Here is a 17,871-nt window from a genome sequence, read left to right as displayed (position 1 = left end):
ATCTAGGAAACTGGACAGCATTGCATGAGAAATAGGTTTGTCACTGTTGTGTCTTGAAATGCTCAGAAGTGAACTATTGGTTTAGATGCACAAGCAAGTTTACAAGCAGAAAGCCTGCGCTATCTCGCTCTATCTCCTCATCCCACCCCTCAAGCCCCCAATAGATACATGATTTGCTTAGGAAATCTTTGATTTTAGCAGTAGTTGCCCTCTAGATCTTACAGCTGTTTTGGGGGCACATTTAGATTTTCAGATTCATGCGGAAACAATAACCATATTGGGGATTGCAATGGTCAAGAATCAATTTTTTTTTTAACCCCCAGCTGTTTTCTTCTCCGTTTCCAGGTTTCATGCCGATACGAAAGGCTGATGCTGTGCATTATTGAGGAATAAATTAGTTAGGTGAATAAAGGAGAAAAATCTCAGTTTTCTAAGTGGTGGAGCAATCCCACTGATGGCAGTGGCATTTCGGCTGCCTTCATAAATGCTGAGACCAGAATTTGGCATTGGGAATCATTGCTAGAGCCAAGATGAGAACACAGCGGCTATGGGCTACCAGTCCTGTTACTCACACCACTGGACCGCACCACTCCTTTGATAACTGGACAATGCCTCAGGGACTCAGTCCAACTCTGCTTTATTCTGTGCTGTCCCCTTTACTTAGCAAAGCCTTCTGTGCATGGAACACGTACCAGTTTACAATCCTCCTCGCAGGCGGACATAGCTAATGATCCTGAGCCGTGCAGTTCTCAGAGTCTTAGCAGCCAGCAAGGCCTTTCAGCAAACTCACTGCCCTGTTATTACATCGGGTTCCTTACTGTCCTAGCCACGCTGTTAATGAGCTCTACTGAGTAGAATCACATGAGGCCCCATTCTCCTGCTATCTCGTGGGTGAAATTCACAGCTCTTACAGTCTCATGTAACCCACCAAAATAGGGAATTAACTGGTGCATATGTCTGGTGTGAGCTCTCTACACGGGGGTGAATTTTTCCCAATATAAGTAGCTCCCATTGGGAATCAGTAGAGGCTACATGCATTCTGTGGAAGGATAAGACCCCTGGAATGCATCACAATCTGGACCTTTAGAACAAAATCCCCCCCAGAAGACACCATGTTCTTTGTTTCCAGCCAATTTTTGAGATTTTGAGAACAGTCGTGATGTGTTTGACAGACCCCGGGGAAGGTGAGGAGAGGTGTCATGATTTTCCTATAAATATGACTCTAATCACACAAAAGCATAAACCCCTCTGGAGAGATTCAGGTGACTTGACATGCATCGGTAGGGGTCTGACTTTTTTTTTTTTGCTTCATTTTTACATCACTGCAATTTCTGGTGGACGAGCCGCCTCTCCAGGCAAGCACCGTACGCGTAGTCCCAATAAACACTCAGTGGATCCAAATTTACAATACATTACATTAAGATAGCTGATCACAAGCTAACTACTAATCCTTAGGCCAGCCAGGGAAGTAAAACATTATTATCCCTATTTCAAAGATGGGGAAACGGAAGCAAACTGTGTCAAGTTAATCCCTGCTGTCCAGTAACATCGCTGACTTCAATGGAGTTCCAGCAGGGTTTAGTTTGGCCAGGGGAGATTATGATTTAAGTTTTAAAAGGCAGCCTCCAATTTGCATGTGCTCATCCCTGTGCCTACATTTTGTAGGTGCACATGTAAAACTGACAGACCCTGGTCATTGGTGGGCGGGATTGAACCTGGGATCTCTGGAGCTAAATGCATGAGCTAAAAGCCACGTGACCATTAGCTAAGGCTGTAGCAGATTTATTAATCTCTAAGTGGTTTTGGTGCCATTGGGGGAAACAGAACACCACACCCAGGAGATGTGTGGGTTACACAAACACCTGTACATCCCCCCTTTAAATAGTCTACTCTCTGTATGCACCCCAATGTTGGAATGTGAAGCTGCAAAACACATTGTCCCCAGTATTATTAGACAAATCACATTATATGTATTATACATTACAAGCAGTGTGCATTATATGTATACATCTTCCATCCTGGGTCACTGAGATGCCCCTAAGAATACAAACTTCTGCTAGATTCCCTTGGGCAGGTCCATAAAGACACCCATCCTCGCCTCTTGGATTGGATTAGTCCAAGAGAGGAGAGATGTGGGGGCAGTCCTGCAAAATAAAAGGACAAAAATATTTTTAAAAGATACATATTGTTCAGCACAGACTTTTACCGAAACCACCGTTAAAAAAATACAAATACTTGATTATGGCTGGACTGATTCTCATTTCACAGCTACACTAGTGTCAGTCCTAATAATGCGACTGGAGTCAGTGAATTACTTGGATTAACAATGTTCTGAAGCCATTGTGCTATTCCCTAACCATTTGTTGGGGCTGGTTCTTGCAGTGTGGGATACAGGTATTATTGGCATCAATTGAGTTACTCAGGCGGACTCATATCAATGTAACTGAGATCAGAATCTGGTCCCCAGTCAGGCCATTTTAGGACATTTTACTGTCAGCTCTGCCTTAAACCAATGGGATCTATTGTCCCCTCACTTTCTGGGCTCTTTATGTGTGTAGCTTCATTGCATATCAACTGGAGTTTTGTGCATAAATCCCCCACCACTGATAGGGAAATCAGCTCCAATATGTGCAAGCACAATATGGTATGTGTCTGTATATAGTAGTGTTTTATAGGTTTGTGGAAAGATGCCATGTACTTAGTAGCAGGTGAATGGAAAGAAGAGAGTCGTAATCAGGTTGGTGACGATTGGCAGCGCAGATCCATGTGTCAGGAAAACAAAGCATCACACTATATAGAAATCTGGCCACCTTTCAAACATATCCATCAATATATGTAAACCAGGAGGAAGAGTTATTTCACATTTGGAGAGCATGACACAGATTTCGGCACCTGCCCCTGATGAAAGATGCAACCTTCTGAACCAAGCCTTTTCTGAATACATAATCTAACTTATCTCCCAGTGCAGCTGTCTTCCATGATTTCAAATGTCACTAAGTTTTGGGAGATTTCTGAAAGGAAATGTGCTCTGTTTTCCTTCAGCTGCTTTTATTAATTAAACCTAAGGGGGAACAAGTGGATACAAATGGTTTCATTTGGCATGCGGGACACATTGATTTTGGTGTCTTAACCTGATGTCTTATTAGCCAGAGTAGCAGAACCAGGGCTGGATAGTGTTTTTATTCAGCATGCCTGAATGTTAAGGAAAGCTGGCTGTGTTACCCATGAATCCTGCAGTCCATATGAAGATCCTAATGAAGTCCCTGGGTGTTTTGTGTAGCCAGTGATTTCAGGATTGGGCTCTGAAGAGGACATGGGCATTGAAACATGGCTTAATGTGACAGCAGAGTTAACTTTTATTCTGTGAATTCTTTGCTCTCTCTGCATCCCTGAGTGTCGTGCAATATAACTGATAGGGGCTTTTGGTGGTAACGCAGTGGGCTCACCGCACTGTCCTTTTTCTAAAGACAGGGGTTCAGATCCTGGTTATGAGCAAAATGCTAGCCCCAACTGCGTCTTCAGTTCAGAGTCCTCTGAACCACTGCAGTCCACCTGGACTATGTGTACAAAGACACGAATGCAGGTCTTAACACCCGTTTCCCCTGACTCCTCAGCGCTAGTCACATGGCTGCATCCCTTCCCTCTAACTCCACCCCCTTCAATTTCCTGGCTCAGAACCCTCTCCTGTGGTTTTGGTTTTGGGTTCGGATTCAGCACTGGAAGGAGCCTCTTTTGGATGTGGCTAAAATCCCCTGGTGATGAAGATGGCAGAAACGCTCCAAAATTTCTTGAACTAAATCTTGTGAAAGAGCTTGTAATTTTTGGTGCTATCAAATCTGAACCTGAATCAAACTCTAACCTAAACCTGGTTTGGCCTCAAATCCACACTGATCCAGCTCTGCATACCCATTGCACCCACTATAACTCGCATTAGCAGATGCAAACCAGTACAATAGCGCTGGTAAATTATGCACACAATTACCCATTTTGTAACTGCAAAGGCCCATTTGCACACACAAATTTCAGCTCCAGACACAATGGAGGCCTGCACTTTGTGCAGACTTTGCAGCCTTCTTTGAGAACGCATGCCATTGCATATGGCTGGGTGGACATGTCTGCATAATACTGTCCCTTGTATTAACACTTTGCTACAGCCCAATTAACAAATGTTGGAAAATCCCAGAGGCATTCTAGCCCCTTTTATTTAGGATGCTAAATGCTGTAGGAACATGTTTAGCTTTTACAGGAGCTGTTTTTAATTATTGTGCTCAACTTAATTAGTCATTTTTCTTTATTTATAATTTTTTGAAAGCACGAATCATTAGGAGGTCACAGCCAAAAGCTCTGCTGCTGACAGATGGAACAGAATCCCCTTGCGATTTAACCTGCCAATAACTTTGGGAACCAGAAAGCAAAAGGTAATTTTCAGAACGCTACAACCTCTTGAACTGTGGCCGTGTATCGATAAATTACCCAATTGCTCCATTCTCCTCCCCTACAGTAGTTTCAGCACCTGTGCTTTACGATTAATGTAGGAAGACGGACCAGGTAATATTAAGTGTGTAGGAATGTTTCCCTGAGACAAATGCCTATCAAGGGGAATTTCTTGGGACAGATTGACGGAATTCAGGGGGAAAAAAAAGATTCATAAGAGGGCCTGAGCTCTGGCTGATTTGCATGTGAGGGGCTGGATGCACCTGAAAGCTCTTTACATCCCAGGGAATGCCTTAGAGTTAACATCTCTGTTTTTCTTGAAGTTTTTATTTGGATATTTTCCTAGTTAAGGGCCCACTCCTGCTCCCATTGAAGTCAATGCAACATTTCTGCCTCTCTGTCTTAGGCACTGAGATGGCCCTCATTACCATACTATACCATACAGCCTCACAGTCATTAATGTATTTATCCTCACAACACCCCGTGAGGCAGGGTAGCGCTGTCATCCCCCTTTTACAGGTAGGGAACAAAGGCCCACTTCCTCAACAGCATTTAGGTGCCTAACGCCCATTGAAATCAATGGGAATTAGGTGCTTAAATACCTTTGAGGATCTGGGCCAGAGAGACTAAGTGCCTTGCCCAAGGTCACAAAGGAAGTCTGTGGCAGAGCCATAGGTGCTAGAACTAGGCATGCGGCAGCACTTCCTCCCCCCCCCCTGCCATGTTTGAAGTGGTTCCCATCATATCCAGGGTTTACAGTTTGGTTCAATGGCTCTCAATTCTCCCACTCTACAAATTGTTCCAGTACCCCTGGGGCAGAGCATGGATTTGAATCCAGGTCTCCCAAGTCCTAAGCCAGTGCCTCAACCAGTGGGCCATCCTTCCTTTTAACTTCAGTGGTGCAGACTCAAGCCTAAGAGCAGAAATCATCTATAACGAGTGCATGATCCTGAAATTGGAGGGGCCACATTTTGGGAGGTCACTAGGAAGTCTGGGATATGGGTGGTTGGACTTGGGCCTGCAGATGCTGGAGCCCCAGGCTGGAAGCCAGGGTTCAACAATTCCTAACCTGGGGTTACAAATGAGCGTAGATGCTCAAGCCCTGGATTAACAAACCCACGGTCAGCTCGCTCGAGTTCTGCTAACCTGGGGCTTACATTGCAGTGTAGACATACCCTAAAGTGGCTGCTGTCTCCACACCTGGTGAGCAAGCATATGTAGTCAGTAGGTGCACACCTGCTCTTCACGCTCCGCTGCACACTGCAGGAGCAAGCCACTGACTAGAGTTCAGATACTGCAAGGTGCAGAGGACCTTTTACTTCAAGTGGTACAGAATCTGCCACCTTGACTCCCATTCCTTTCAAGGAATCCCATGGATTTCATAGGAATCACCCAATATGAGTAAGGGCAGCAGAAGCTGGTCCAAGAGGCATAGAAGAACCTCAGCAGCTTGCAGGATCAGTCTTTAGGTTTGTAGTTTTCAGGGGGATGAGATGCCTGAGCTGGAAGATACCTGGTACATTCTAGCTCATGCATTGGGCCAGATTCTGAGCTGGCGTTACTAGCTCTATTGTCTTCAGTGGAGCTTGGCCAGTTTGCACCAGTGCAGACTCTGGTGCAAAAATGGCAAAACAGTTTTCAAAACAATGAATAGGAATAATTCACCCGAACACATAAGCACAGGGACTAAAAAGGGTGAGCGAAAGCAGGTTGGAATCTATAACCCAGCTCAGATTCCAGCTGTCCCCTGTAATTAAAAAGATTCTGTTTGGTAATGCGGGATCAGCTCCATCCACTACCAAACCAGCCCCACGTTTCTCCGTGTTAACGCTTGTTTCAATAACACTTTCTTGCTAATTTTGGTTTGGCTGCCACCTGAACTTGGGGCCTGAGAAGTGAGCAGAGACAGAGAAAGTGTGAGTGTTTGTGTGAACACAGCTGGAGGAGAGCCGGCCGCAAGGGCAGCCTTGGTGTATGGGCCTCAGCGGGTTAAACAATGGGCAGTGCTGGCAGTAAGATGCATAAGAGAGAGAGCTCTGCTCTGGGGGAAGCAGTACGCCTTCTCTTAGTTTACAGCAGCACTTCCTATGAGCTTTGCCGCATTTGAGATCTGACATCCTCTGAAATCTGCCATGCTGTTTAAACAGGGCAATGTTTATCAAAAGGCTTAAGAGAAACAGATGCCGGAGTCTTTCCATTGCTGAATATAAAATTAATGAGCAGCTACCTTCCGGGTTAAGAATTATCTGCATTCCACATGGCATGCTCTTTGAGACAGATTCTTACCTCGCACCTGCTAATTCTCCCCCAACCCAGCGCTCCACTAATTATTCAAAGGTCATTTGGCAATTTTGCCATCAGCCTTGTTTTTCAGGCGTTTAGAATTTGGTCATCTAAAAAAGAAACACAAAACCAGCAAGGTCACACAGGAAGTCTGGGGCTGAAATGCGGCATGTGTAGCATCCTCCTAATGTTCATTTTCGCCACTAGGAGTTAAGCAGTATTGTTGGGGGCTTCTGGTGAGCAGGCCTATGTGTAGGTATTCTGGCTGCCGTGTTTGTTTTATACTGATGCAGCCTTAATCGCATAGGGGTTACACACATGTGGGTGGAATACGGTACATGGCCCATTTGGAGTTATCCTTATAAATACTCAATTCCCACTGATGCAATATGCAAAACAACTGAATGAACCCATCAGGGGCTTGCATGCCAGTCATTTGCAGATTAAAACTTCTGCAATGTGCATTGACACAATAAGCTAGCTCCTGTCCGAAATGGGCCTCTGGAACTATTGTGTCGATAATCTGGGGATTAGAGACTTTAATAGAAGGCATTGACATGACAGATCCTAGCAGCTCTGAAAAAAAAATCTGTTACTCTCTATGGGCCTAATCCTGTGTAAAACGAGCATCCTCAGCTCCTGTTGACGTCAGTGGGAATTCAGGGGCATCTGAGCATCTCGCTGGAGGTGCTGAGTGTCTCCTAGGACTGGACCCAGTTGCATCAACAATCTGCTGATTATAGGTGTGTGTCCTATATAGCAAACTTCCGATGGGATTTTCTGTCTTTATTAAGCCTTTTTTAAAACCATCATTAAAAATGTTCCAACAAAGCCAATGTACATATTAGATCACAGTTATTGAATAAGCCTGAATGAGGTCCTGAAAAGCAAGGAGAAATGCAACGAAAGTATCTCCCCTGTCCTTAGCTGCACCTGCAGCAGGTCCCCAAACACGTACTGCGTGCAGCATTCTGATGGGAGCTCAGTCCACTGCAATGTCAAAGGGAAACAGCGCGAGTTGAAGTTCTAACTCTGCCTTCTGAGTGCTTTGGTGCAGTCCAGTCAGGCTTTTAGGGATGGGTCTTATCCCCGCAGGCTGTGCTGAGGAAGTGCCCATTCACATTAATTACATTTGGGTTTCTGTATGAATATGAAGCTGCGGCGATTCTAAACAGCTTGTCAATATTTTAAGTGCCTTTCATGAGCCTGAGTCTAATTAATTAAAGGGTTATGAAAAGCCATTAGGTTTTGATAGGGATCACCTTCCCTCCAGTCCCATGTCTGTGCAGAAACCAGAGAGGTTACAAAGGCTCTGGTTGAAATTTAGAACTGCAGCGAAGAAGAGAATACTTAGCTCCCACATGGATTGGGGAAATTAGGACATTTGGTGCCAGATTGTCTGACTAATTAGATTTCTATCAACTCCTAAGGGACTGGCTGATGCAGTATTTTAATTTAAAGCAGTCGCAGCTCTTTTCCTTCCCCTTGTGTCTTTTATCAAATTACCCATGTTTGTTTCAACATATAACCATTTTGTTTTAATGCTGCACCTTTACAGGCCTAAACTGTCCTGTCCTGGGTTTCACAGCACAGGCTTATCTCAAAACTGTCGACGTCTTCTGTCTTTAAGATGGGTTTTTCCCATAAGGGGTAGACCTGTTATTGCTTGGCAGACACTCAACGAAGAAAATGCAGGGGGCAGCAAGAGTGTAGCAATGCAGTGTAGGGGTCTCATAATGGCCCCTGCACGGTGGTTTTGGTTTAATATTGATAGTTCATGTTGCAGTTGAGGATGGGCCAAGGAAACAGTGACCGTCTGGCTGTCTATCTGCATACTCATGCTGCTATCATAAACTTGCTAGGCAAGGGCCTTAGGATATAAAGTCTGGGCATTGGAGGTTTAGGCCAGGATTTGGGTTTGAGATGAAATCATGGCAAGTGGAGCAGGCATTCAGCTGCCGTAGCAATGGAATCTCGTGAGCTATTCTCAGGACATATTTGCCCACGTAGTGGAAATCTCCTGATGTCAGTTAGCTTCTGACCTAATCCTGCAGGCATCCACGTTGACGGCTACACTCCCGCTGATGACAGTGGGAGCAGAATGGCAACCCTTGTGAGATTTCATCTATCTGGGTCTGAAATCTCATGAGGCCACTGTTCTGGTGAGATTTTTTTTACTGCATCCAAACTGGAGCTGGAAAATAGATGCCTTTTTGGTTTGGGATCCCACCTGGAACTAAAACCATAGAGCTTGGCCTAGATCCTAGGAGCTGAGGCAAGTCCCTTGGAATCAAAGTTCAGTTCTAGCGCATCTCTAATACGTAGAGAGCCACACAAAGTTCACCAAAAATGCACCTACGAGGGGCCTTAGCCTATCGGTGTGAATAAGATGTTCATGATAGGTCCCTAAATTTGTGAAAAAAACGAAACAAAAACCCCACAAATTGTCCTAACAGCTGTGCACACAGACATGCATGCTATTACTTAATCTGCATGCACAAAGGCTTCATGCAAATAAGTGCACTTGCAAATTTAGCAGGTGCAATTTTGGAGGCAATTTGAAGATTTGGTCCAAAGATAATATTATGCAGAACAAGTCTACTCACTTGCTGAGAGTAAGTTTAATTGCTTGCCAAACAGTTAAGGGAATACACTTTTTGGGGCAATTTGCCTTTTTTCAATCAGATGACAGGTATGGATTCAGATAGCTGGTGATATCATTGTCTAAGATCAATTATATACACAGGTGATTTACTTGATTTGATGAGGTTGTCTATGATTGTAATTGTATATTGTTATATATTTTAATGTTATATCTTGTTAATTTCTTAGCTGATATTTGTATATTTGTGTGTGTGTGTGTGAGTGTGTGATCAATGACAAGGTTCAGAATTGGTGTGGAGCCTTGCACAAATCGATTCTGAATTAGGGAATTGCCAGGTCCCTGGTTAGCAGACACCACAGTTTAGTGTTAATTGCCCTAAAATTAGTTAGCATCAATGAAATAGAGTGAGTGGAATTTTTAAAGCCATTTCTTTCTTGGAACCAGGAGACTGCAAAAATTCACTTGCCTTATTTAATGAAAAATTATGATAATATTATTGCTATTTTATATGATGGATACATAATTAACACTTTTCCCGCCTCACCCCCATTTTGCTGTACTGCTTCTTTCAGATTATTTTTTCAGAAAAAGAATGGAATTATATTACATCTTTTGCTTCAATGAAACTGAAAACGATTATTCCTCTCAATAACTGGACCCAACAGTGTCGACCATTTCAGTGAATATTAAACACAAAAAGTACATTTCAGACCTATTACGAATCTGCCACTATGCCTTTAACTTATTGCTTTGTGAAAAGGAGTAGAGCCGCAGAATGAGTTAAAATGAAGGGACAGCCTCTAAAGGCTGTGAATTTCCTAGTTTTCGTTGATTGAAATCAGACCTTTAACATTATTGAAACAGTTTCATTTAACTTCATTTCCCTGTTGTTATTTTTATGTGTTTATGGAAGGTTATACAATGCTTATTTACCACTGATAAGCCTCCACCTCCCAAGATGCTGGTAGTGATTTTACAACATCGTAGCTTAATCGGATGCTGCCAGAAAGGGCAATGGGAGTCTTGCCTCAATAAGGATCGCCAGATTTAGCCCGTGAGTGTTTTGACACAGTCCATATGTTAAAGAGGGACAGCTGCTAATTACTAGTATTATTATTTGAATAGGGCTAGCACTGAGGAGCCCCAGCCATGGACCGGGCCCCATTGTGCTAGGTGCTGTACAAACACAGAACAAAAAGACGGTCCCTGCGCCAAAGTGATCAGATTTTCAAAAATGTTCCGTGCTTTGGGGAGCGAGAGCGTTTGACAATCTAGCCTTGACTTTCAAAAAAGGGAGCTGGGGGTTCTGAGCTTTTTTTGAAAATCGGGCCCTTATTGAGGTTCCAAACTGGGAGCTGAACTCTTTTAAAAATCTGACGCTGGGAACCAAATTTCCTTAACATCACTTTTTAAAATTGCCCCCACCTTTTTGCACCTGCATTTCTTCACCTGTAAAATTTTGGTGCATATAAAAAAAACCCTTAGGATGCTGTGTGCAAATCATACTGGCCAATGAACTGCCCAGTTTGTGTGTGCAAATGCAGTTTGTGCATCCAAATCAGAGCTTTAGTCTGCATGCAAACGTGATGTGTGAAATAAAATCTGCGCAAGCGCAAAATCACGGGTGCTATTGCAGAAGTTGCTTTTGTCCATGGTAGGGGAGTCATTTCATAGTATTTTGAGGGTACAATATTGCAATATAGGAATAATCTGAAAAGGTTAAAGGAGATAGGTGCATGGATATTAGCATGAGGAGGGCTGTATAAACGCCTAAGTCGATCTCGAAGATGGCTATGAAGTGGTGATGGGCTGCTATGTCACAATAAGAATATATGATAGACTGAGGGTGCTGATGAGCTACGGAGATCAGTTACAGCAAGTGTTTTCAGTGAAGAGGTCAGATATTTGAACTGGCTTTTCAGACACTTTTTATATTTTGTATGTGAATTCAGTGCTCACAAAAAGATATTTCACGGACAGCCTTTAAGGATATTGTCCCCCTCTACAGGCAGTGGCAGTTAAAATATCCATATACCACCTTCCGCACATATCTCAAGCTTGGCCTGGAGGGAATCACCTCTGTATGTGTGAGAGAGGACAGTTCAGTCTTTAGTGTCTCTGCCGAGCCTACTTTGTTGTTAGCAGATGCCCTGGATCCACAGATTCCCCCCAAGAATTTAGGGAAACTGCAGCCTAAGTCTCTGTCTCTCTCTTATTGCCTGTCCCCTCTGTACAGCTGCAAACAGCTGCATCAAAAGCTTTCTGTGGTGAACTACACAGCATTTTCCCTATGAATTTTCCCTCTTGTTCCATGAAAGAGGGTGGTTTGCTCCTCTAATTGCTCCTTGTTACCTAATCTTTTATTCCTTGCCAGCTGAATGCTGTGAGACCCCAACCTTGTCCCTGCAAAATTTAATTCCTTTAGTTTTAAAGAGACAAAACATGTGATCCTTTTAGCATCAGAGTAATGGAACTGGGGTAAGTAGCCAACCCTTTACAATAGATCCAGACTAGATTTACAATTAAGTGCTGCATTAGTACTAAGCATATGGCCATGCTGTGACTGATAAGGAGTATTTCTAGTATTGCCTGGATAGAAAAGGTGCCATGACAGAAAGACCCAAATTCTTTGAAACCAGAGGTCCAAACCCTGGCAGTGTCAGACCAGCCCCCCATCCATCCAAGAAAACGAAATCAAATTCCATGTAGCTGGCATTTGAGTCTTGCTGAATATATCACGTGCAGAGCTTAAACCTCAAGGTAGTTTTCAATTAAGGGTTTGTCCCAATGTCTTAACCAACTTATTCCTTTCCCCCCCACTGTTATAGTGTTCTTTCTGTTGCCCTCACCCCAGAGATGGCTGCATTTCAGTGGAGTTTATGTTTGGGTGCATGTGCAATTACCCCGGGGTGCAGGGAAGTGTGTGCATATGGATGTGTCCCCCTGTTCTTTCAGAAGCGAACCAGGACATGCTTATCTATCTGAGGTACTTCACTGGCCCCTCTTATGGTTTCACAGGCTGACGTATTTAACCTCCCAACACCCCTGTGAGGTTGGGCACGGCCATTACCAGAGGTGAAAGTAAGCCGGTACGCCCCGGTACGACGTACTGGCAAGAGCCAGTGCGCCATACCAGGACCGGCTTTCTCAGACGACAATTTAAAGCCCTGGGGTAGCGGTGGTGGGGCTCCGGCGGAGATTTAAAGGGCCGGGGCGGTAGCAGCTGCCGGAGCCCCGAGCCCTTTAAATCCCTGCCGGAGCCCTGCTGCCCGAGCCCTAGGGGATTTAAAGGGCTCGGAACTCTGGCAGCTGCTACCACAGTGGAGCCCCAGGCCCTTTAAAGCTCTGCCAGAGCCCAGAGCCCCGGGGTAGTGGTGGCAGCTGGGAGCCCCCAGGGCTCCTCAGTGATTTAAAGGGCCTGGGGCTCCGCTGCGGTAGCAGCTGCCAGAGTCCCGAACCCTTTAAATCGCCCCCGAGCCCCGGGGCTCCCAGCCGCCTCTGCAGCTGGTAGCTCGGGGATGATTTAAAGGGCCCTGGGCTCCCAGCCACCACTACAGAAGCTGGAGCCCCAGGCCCTTTAAATCAAGATTTAAAGGGCCTGGGGATTTAAGGCCATGCCTCTTCTGGTTCAGGCCACGCCTCTTCCGGTTGAGGCCACGCCCCCTCCTCAGGACTCCAGTGTACCAGAAAGTCCTTTAACTTACTTTCACCCCTGGCCATTACTCCTATTTTACAGGTGGGATAGTGAGGCACTGAGAGTCTAAGTGAGTTGCCCAAGGTCACACAGGGAGTCCATGGTGAAGAACCTTTTTTCTCCTCCAGTTGCAGTGTTAGTCAAGATTGTCCCATGCTACAGACCCCAGATCTGCCTTTCCAACTGCTCTGGAGTTAGGGGGATGCAGATCAGTAGTTTTGGGTTGAGCCAAATTTAGTCATTTTTTAGTCGTGCTTCTTAGGGGAGATATTTGAAAGTTGTTGTCTGGCATTTTCTTCTACAAGATGCAAACGTGCATCAGCAAATAGAGAAATATGATCGTAGGAATTGCCAGACTGGCTCAGAACCCTGGTCCATTTCATCCAATATCCGATTGCCAACAGTGGCCAGTACCACCTGATCCAGATCAAGAAACCCTGCCCTAGGCAGTTCTGAGATAAACTGCTCCCTGGGAAAATTTCCTCATAACCCCAACTAGTTTTTCATTTGTTTTACTGGTTGCAAGCAAATGACTGTTATTTCTAATAAGTGATCCCCAGGCCAGCAGATTGCAAAAGCCAACAAATATGCAGTCAAATTGTCTAATGGATCATGCAATGCCATCCTATGCAAAAGTAGGTGGCTATCCTATTCTATTGTTATCCCAGCCCATGCCGATCAGAGGTAAGCTTTTTTTTGAACTCAGGTGCCTTTGAAAATGCTACCCCATTTCTGGGCTTTCGATAGCTGTATTGGATCTGTGACCTGCTTTAGAGTAAAGAATAAACCATTGCAATAGCTCTTTAAATGCATTTCCAAAAGCAAAGAAGATAAATAGATGAAACGATTACAACTGCCCCCCTCTGCTTTCCTTCTGGCATAATGAAGTGACTTACGTCCCTGTTACCTTGTGCCCGCATGACTCAGGCAGGAAGCTTCCATCAGCAATTTCCAGTCCACAGGTCCCTCTGACCAGCTACCTCCAGCCAACACATATCACTTCCTTGTGAAGTGAAGGGGAATCTATTTTGTTTGTAATAAAGCTGATTATCATAGATAAATGTATCTAATTAGTCTCATTTGCTGACACACAAGCCTTTAATTGGAAGTTGAATAATTAGACATATCTGCATATGCAAATACATAGGGTTACACTATGTCAGTCTTTAACATGATTTCTCCAGAGACAAATAACTCTATATTTCAAGAGAGAATATGCTATATTAATTTACATAGACAAATAACTTTATTTAGCATGAGTCACTCTCATGTTTGGTTACATAAAGCAATACGCAAAGAAATCGAAGAGATTTTATGTAGAATGAAACAGCTGGAAGATACTAATTTATGAGGGGGAAATCCTTGCAAACCTTAATGTTTTTCTATGCAGTCAATGAGTGATGACAGCAGTTAGCGTTTCCCATAATAAAAAGCTCATTGCTGGGATGAGACAAAATTGTCACGCTTACTGTTGGATGGGTCACATCTACCTTGCCAGGGATAATAGATTGAGGCTTGTAATGCATAACCGTCCTCTCTGCACAGAAGCACTGCAGTAGGAAGGTACTGTACCTTTTAGATCTCTACTACAGAGCATGTCCTATAACACAAACCATTTTTCCTCCCTTCTTTCTTGCTGGCATTTCTGCATTCTCCCCTCCCCGCCCCCCAATGGTGGATTATATGACGTTATGCTTAAACTGTTTGGCCTGTTGTTTCCTAACCAGATGGCCACTGCAGTACTAGCAATGGTCTGCAATTTTGGCCCAGGTGCATGCTGGGATATGTGTCCCTCCTCCATCTGGATGCGAAGTGCATACTAATCAGGCAGCAAGATGGTTTTTTTCTTATTTCTAGTAATCCCAACTCCGGGCTAGGGAGTCAGGGGAAAGACTTTTAAAGCAGGCAAGCAGGTTTTCTTGTTACGGTTTCGAACTGTGTTAGTCAGACCAGTGCATCAAGGATTTTGCGTGGGTAAAACCTGAGCTCAGCCATCCAACATTCAGCAAAGCTGAATAATGGAAAAATACAAATAAATCACCTTGAATCAAATGATATTTTGGTGGTGGCAGGCAGTTTCCCTGCAACAAGACATTGTTTTGGAGGTGCCTAATATGGGAATGAAAATCTGCTCAAAAGCCAAATTTCTGTCCAAAGAAACAATGCTTAAAGAAAAAAAAATCCAAACGCCCGCATCTGCTTTTGCAGCTACTTGTCTTTTTACACTAGCTATTGGCTTAAATTATCTGTCCCACTGATGCAGGATTGTTTCCCCTTTTTCGCTTTGTTGTACTGTACGAGTCATCTCCAAAAGGCACTTAATTATTTTTGAAGTGAGTCCTGATAGTAGAGCACATGGGTTTACGCTGCTACAGATGCTTAATAGTAGAAATATTGCTCTGGAAGAAGGCTGAAGCAAGCTAATTAGGAAGCCTAAGCCTAGGTGGAATTAATGGGGTTGCTAATTATGTCCCTGGTAAGTCTTGGCTGTAGTAATATAAATAGTGTTATTAATGTCCGCACTGTCACTCTGGCCACGTGACAGCCCTGCTCTCAGAAGCTGTCATCGCTTGGGTGGAGGAGGGGGGTTGGCTGGAGACCAACTAGTGCATCCCTGCTCCCTGGGTACCCTGTGTGTTCACTTCATCCCAAGCTTGACAGCATTTAAAATCAGACTGGACAAAAGCACTCGCAAAGCTACTGTTGTGAACCAAGCAGTCCAGGTAGCTGGGGGGTGGGATCTAATAGGTCTTTCCCATCGCTAACTTCTATGAGTCTCTGAATTACTTAGGAGCCTTTGCTAGGGTTTGTTTGATGGTGATGATTGGGGAAGTGGGGGGGTGTTTGGGAATTTGCATTCCCAACCCCCCAGCTGCCATTCCCCCTCTCTTCCTTGCATCCTCCCCACCCCATTCTCCTGCAAGGCAATGAGACATTCAGCTGCATCTCTGCAGTCACATCCTTCCCAAAAGCCTTTGCAGCAGCCCCCTTTTCTGTTTCCATGGCAACTGGAACTGTGATGCTGAGTGGAGCTGACACTGTCCCAATGCAACCTTCCCCCTCGCCACCCCCCACCTTTGTCATGCCTGCAGTGGCCGAAAGGGGCCAGCAGAGGGCAGCACCATCTTAGGGCTGCTGAGGGGGAGGCAGGAAGGCGCATCACCCAAATTAGAAACCTTTACCTTGAAATGTAAGGTCTGATCTATTAATGGACTAACATGGATTTAGGCGTAACCTGTATGCAGGGAAGCCGTAGAAGGGGCAGGAGCAATTCTCTCTCTGTGGAAAGCAAGATCTGGGCCTCCTGACACTGTTTGTTGTGGTTGTAATTTTTATTTTGGATTCTTTCCTCCATAGCCCACTTAACAAAACCAGGGATGCCTTGGTATTTCACCTCCTGACCACACAGTGCAGGAAAGGACAAGTCCATTTCTCACCAGCCAGGGTCTGCTCCCATTTTTGTTGAAAAGACAATCGCAACAACAGACATTACAGTTAAAGCCCTGTGAGCTGGGGCTAATTTACAATAGCCTTGCTGCAGTCCACTGTATTATGCATTTAACAATCAGGAAAGGGTTCTGATAGTGAGAAGCAGTGCCTGCTTGGTGTATGAGGCCAGGACTTCCAGTATCTGCAGTAGAAAGTCTGAGGTACTTCTTCACAATTTACAGTGCATTCCTGGAACATGTATTGATTGATTCAGGGGGACCAGATGCTGCAGCCTGACACAGAGCATTTCTTAAACTTCTCTATTACAAATCAAATCCAGATTACAATTTTGAATTCAATAACAGGAGTGGGGAATATGTTGTGGTTTTTGTTGGGGTATGCTTGAAAAAAATTCTTTTAAACCATCCCCCTTGTGCTAAAGGAAATAGTCAAATCCGGTATCAGATCAGTATGATTTTCTTTTGGTGAGGATCATGGATGTGCGGGATGTTGGGCCCACATTGGATTTTATTTGTTAAATATGAACTTTTTCTAGGGAAACAAACAAACAACCTCTCCCACCCCCAAGTCCAACTACTTTCTGCTTATTGAATTTTAATGACACCCTTAACGCTAAACAAAATAATGCTTCTTTGACCAGACTATTAAGGGCTTCACGACAGAAGAAAGATGGAGAAAACGACTGCCATAAGGCACCAAAATGTCTCCTCTAATTCCACACAGATCATAGTTTATAAGCACACTGTGAAATAGTCTCACTGAGGTTCTGTGTTTTGTTGCAAAGTTTTAATATTGTGACAGTTCTAAATGTTTCTAGAACATTAGCAGGCTGGCGCTGCATGGGTTAACTAGGCAGGAGGGTGGACTCAGCATTTTAAAAAGTCATCAAGCTTCTGTGAAATCTCAGTGGGGTGGGATTTGGTGAATGGCACCTCTGAAGGGAAATCTGCCCTACATAGCGTCAAGGGTTGTTGTGTAACAGCTTTGAGAGGCAGCACTGTGGTATGACATGGGAGAGGCTCCTCCTCCCTCTGCCTTGCTTTCTGTAGGATGGAGCTACCCCTTCGTGACAAAGTCCTGGAGAATTCAAATCACTAACTGCAGTGGGAACAAATCCCACATTCACAGAGAGTCTATCCAGGGCTGTGCAGGAAATGCGCCACATACCCAGATCCTGGGCCTTCATCCCCTCTGAGATTTCTCCTGGGGAGGCAGAGTCAGAAAGCCCTATCTATACCCCAGAACACATGTTAACCCTGCTAGAGACACTGAAATCCTAACCATTGAAATCATCTATTTGTTTACTTGCTTCTCTAGAAGTGAGGACCTAGAGTGACCAGACAGCAAATGTGAAAAATCAGGACAGAGGTGGGGGGTGGGGTGGGGGTAATAGGTGCCTATATAA

The sequence above is a fragment of the Lepidochelys kempii genome, chromosome 13 (assembly GCF_965140265.1).
Source record: "Lepidochelys kempii isolate rLepKem1 chromosome 13, rLepKem1.hap2, whole genome shotgun sequence".
Lineage (NCBI taxonomy): Eukaryota > Metazoa > Chordata > Testudines > Cheloniidae > Lepidochelys > Lepidochelys kempii.
The sequence above is the reverse complement of the archived record's forward strand: the minus strand, read 5'-3'. Positions refer to the sequence as shown.